General features: G+C 38.4%; 1 protein-coding gene across 5 annotated transcripts in view; it reads right to left on the reverse strand.

The window, feature by feature from the left end:
* The window catches only part of HTT (huntingtin), a 637913-nt gene that overhangs the window by 368052 nt on the left and 264861 nt on the right, over positions 1-5000 (reverse strand). The gene's annotated exons all lie outside the window — the stretch shown is intronic.

A 5000-nucleotide genomic window follows, 5' to 3' on the forward strand; every position in this document is an offset into this window, starting at 1 on the left:
CTAAAGTCTTTGGTATGATTCGGCTGAGGTTCAAACAACAAACCTCACTGACTCAGAGCGGACGCTCAAACCATGACGCCACAGATACTGGTTTCCCCATAAATCCTCCCATTTTACACACAAAAATCACCATCTCATGACTCATTGATCCTTCAAAATTAAACTGCAGCCTCTATCAAAATAAAGACCAACAAGTCTGAAGACGACATTGGTTCACGAGCGGTATTTGATGATGTAGATTGTTTCAGAAGTCAAGGATGAGACAATGTGAAAATGTTTGACCAAGTTATAAAAATGATCAACATGATGTGGTACGAGTGACAGGTTATTAGTTGCAAAATGTCGAAAACCCGGTTTCGTTCAACAACTTTCAAAATTTGACCTTTACATAACCTTTAAAGGTCACAAAACAATGTTGTGGAAATTAAAATAAGGAAACAGAATACGTGCTATAGCATATTGGAGTTAGTTCGTCGAAGAAGGTCGAAAACTCGGTTCGATTCCCACAACTTTGAAAATTTGACCTTTGTGAACTTTAAAGGTCAAAGGTCAAGGATTATGACCTTTGGTGCAAAACTTCCTCTGGAACATTCCAGGAACAATATAACATCATATAGGCTATATGGCATTTCGCACTCCTCGGATTATCCATACATTTATGAAATCAGCGTAAAAACAAACTTGAAGGGGGCGCCACGGGCAAGGTGTTCGAGATAGAGCAAAATGGTTTCAATACTTTAGGTGGGGAATGACCTCAAGATTATGCATAAAAAATATTGTCATCATAGATAGCTCTCAAAGTTTGGGCGGTCGAATGATTTTTGTCAAAATTCGAAATTTTCTAAGTTCGTGACCTTGTGACCTTGACCTTGGGACGAAAATGAAAAAAAAAAAAACGAGCTCCGTGGGGCAATGCAGGTGCCATTGGGCTAACCAAATACCAAAATCCCTGTCAGATTCAACAAACCCCTTAGGAGAAGATGCAAATTGAAATCGGCTACCCCCTAAAAACACGTTTTTTGGGCGTGGCTCTGCCCATAATGGGCGCACCATGCCCATTCTCAGGAAAACACAACGAGATCATGATATAAACCTCCCACCAAAATTTTATCAGGATCGGATCAAAACCCACGGAACTCTGCTCGGGACAGACAGACAGACAGACAGACAGACATCAATAACGAATATGGTGGTCACTTATTTTTTTTCGCGAACCAATATCCACTAGTCGGGGGTGTAATTACGCCCCGTCCCCCCCCCCCCCTCATGGGAATACCCTTTACCTGTTGAAACATTATCCCACAAAAAGATACAAACATGTTAAATTAAATGAAATTATATTCATCCCTAAAACTTCTGTTTATCAAAACAATGAAAACTTGAGCATTTATTTTTAGAAAAGAATGTTCTATAAAACCTGACATATAAAAACTTATTTAAAGAGTTAAAAACCTCGTCAATCACTTTGAAGAGTGAATCCCTCACTCGTACTAAATCGAAATTTGTTGATTAAGTTGATAATGTTGATGAAAATTTGTTGATGAAAAATCAAAAACTTCAACTGACTTGATATTGAGACATCTGATTCGATCTAAGAACTTTAAATAAGAATTAATATTCCAGAAAGTGTTAATACCAGAATTATTCTCAATCACGAAACAATATTTCCTGAACTGTTCCCAAACAACTTGTAATCCTGAGTTAACTATAACCAATAACTGTTTGGTGGAACACTACCTGGCACCCGCTATAAACCTCAACTGGTACGGGTTCTTATGAAGCTTAGGGATCCAGAAAAGTCGAGGAATACAAAGATTTACCTCTTTACATTTAATAATAAACTGAAACTTCCTGATGCTCAGAGATAATAACTTGGAGTGACATATAACAAGGATATGTGCTATTTCCTATAATAGTGAAAGTAACCGTATTTCCTATACTATACATGACTCGTTTCTCCCAAGGAAAACTGTGTAGTGTGGGACAGCCATCAATCATTTTGTTCCACCACAATAAGTGAAAAGGAGGGTCTTGCTGTTGGTGGGTTTCCCCTTCATGGATTCGCTCCATTGCGATGAATTTATTGAGGCAAGGTTTGGTGATTGTGGTCAAAGCGCTCAAAATCATCGTGAATTGGCGAACTATTTTCCACATTTACTCAACTAATTAAGGGTCAACACAATAACACCCTCAAACCATCCAACATAATCATCATAATCATCTCCATCAACTCCATCATGACCATCATCAACATCGCCATCGCATTATGGGATCAGGATTATCATCATAATTAGTAAAGGTAAGTTTCATGATCTTAACAACTCAAGAAAATACATTTTATTTTATGTTCTTAATATTTTTTATTCATGGAAATAAATAGCACAAAAACAATGCACAAACATGTTAATCAAGGGTACAGTTTGGACAAATTTTAAAGTTGATGTCCCCAACACTATTTCCACATGACCTATAAAGTTTGCACATCTCGGATTTGCGATTCCCAGGGATTTTCAAGAACATAACCCCTGCGAATATCACAGCCATCCTTCGGGGAGAAAGTTGATCGAAACCAACTGGTGACACTCGTCACATTCTATCAATGTTACTGCACGTTACGAATCAACGGGGATCGTTTTCGTCTGTTTGATCATGAGTTTTATTAACTGCCGTATGTGACCACAAAAAACAGATCTGAAATGTCCTTCAATATATATATATATATATATATATATATATATATATATATATATATATATATATATATATATATATATACATATATATACATATATATACATATATATACATATATATACATATATATACATATATACATATATACATATATATACATATATACATATATATATATATATATATATATACATATATATATATATATACATATATATATATATACATATATATATATATATATATATATATATATATATATATATATATATATATATATATATATATATACATACATATATATATATATACACATATATATATACATATATATATACATATATATATATACATATATATATATACATATATATATATACATATATACATATATATATATACATATACAGAGATGCCAACTTTTGGAAATCAGAATTAGGGAGGATTTGCAACCGACACCAAATAATGTGCGCGAAGCGCACATCTCGAGCGCGGAGCGCTCGACCCTTGCGGCGGGGTACAGGGCCCGCCTTAGGGCCCTGGAAGTTCTGGGGTTCAAGACGCTCTCTAGTGCCCTCTGAGCCCTATTTTGGAGCATTTAACATGTTAAGAATTCCCACTTTTTGAACAAAAAAAGGGGAAAATTGTGCACTTTTTAATGTTACATGTATGTTAATATTAGTAAGTTAGGGGACAATCAAAGATTAACAAAAAGCACAAAAGAAGCAATATTTTTCTTACCTTACTGGCTGGTACTACTGCTGCTTGCTTTTTCCATGGCAGCTTTGCTGAGTGACAGCTGTGTGGCTCTTTTAGCCCTTCTGATTATGTCTTTGCTGTATTCTCTCTGGTAGCAAGGGGTGCTATGAGCTAGTTTTTCAATTAAGAGAGCTTCCAGGGTTTTGACACTCAAATTGGGACGAAATTCCGTATGATTCTTCCATACAAGACTGAGTGCCCGCTCACATGATGCGTTCGAATGAGGAATGACCAAGATTCCCTTCATCACTTTGCTCAAATTAGGATACTTCTTGGCACCAGTGCAGGGATCTGTGAGCTGTGAAATCCGATGCCACTGCTCATCCACTCTCACTGTCTCAGTAGCAATTGTAGCTATGGAGGCGTCTGCCTGGTAGTGAGCGAATTCACTCTCAAGACTGTCTATGTCACTATCACCGCCACTGAACAGACAGGGGAATTTCTTGATGAAAAACTCCACACAGTCAAACCCCACTTCTTGGTGTAGCTTAACATCCAGCACCTGAGCATGCTTGGCTAATTCATCATCTAGCGGCCAGGTTTTGAAGATGTAATTGCAGGCTTTCACATAATATGAGCGAACTGCACTGAAGAAACCTTGGATGTCTGACTCACTCAGAGTGAAGGTGGATTTCTTGAGACGCCTTTGTTCCCTTATATACAGTTTGGCATCGTTCCCAATCATGAGGTCCTCATCATTCTTCTGATGATTTCTGTCAGAGAAGGGTACATTTACCAGAGCAACCGATGACACCGATGGTTTCAAAAACCGTAAGAAGATATCTTTCAGAAGACCATTCAATTCTCCGTGCAGGAGATGAATACAGGGTTCGTCTCTTTGGAGCAGAAGATTCCCCTTCTCAAAAAGCTTGTTAGCATATCGAAGAAAGAAACAATAGAGTTTTGTTTGTGGAGACAAGAACATCCTGTTGACACGTTTTTCTCTAGATGCTTGCACAGTGTTTGAGGAAGATGCGCTTTTAGTTGTAGAACTCGTAGTACACTTAGCCGCAGGGCGATCACACTTGCGTTTACTGCCAGCAGAAGAGGTCAGACTCGTAGTACCAGATCCAATTTTACGTTTGAGGAGAGAGCTTGAGGTAGGTGCAGCCAAGGAAGAAGACCTCTGATTCGAAGGTTTTGCTGAGCTTCTATCAAGTGATTTGGCAGAAGCAGAACTTAACTTGGGTCCTTCTTTGCCTGTAGATGGGACTATCACAGTCTTTCTCGACTCTGAAGGGATCTGCTTTGTAGATGAACGTGATGAAGGGCCGGTGATGCTACCTGCTCTCAGCATTGGTTTTGGTGCTGTCCCTGCTGTCTTCTTCGCAGCAGATACTGCAGTGGTAGTGGTGAATGCTGCTCCACTAGTGCTTGATCCTGCAGTGCCAGTACTGGCAGTAGATACAGTGCCGTCCTTCTTGCTCGTTGTTAGAGTCTTGGCTACAGTTGGTTGCATTTTTCTTCGTACTTCTTCTTTGAAGAAGAGGCGAAGTGGCTCCCACTGTTCAATCAGCCTGTCTAGGCACTGACCAAGGGACAGCCAC

The sequence above is a fragment of the Eptatretus burgeri genome, chromosome 12 (genome assembly GCF_056783735.1).
Source record: "Eptatretus burgeri isolate ZD-2024b chromosome 12, Ebu_testis_v1, whole genome shotgun sequence".
Lineage (NCBI taxonomy): Eukaryota > Metazoa > Chordata > Myxini > Myxiniformes > Myxinidae > Eptatretus > Eptatretus burgeri.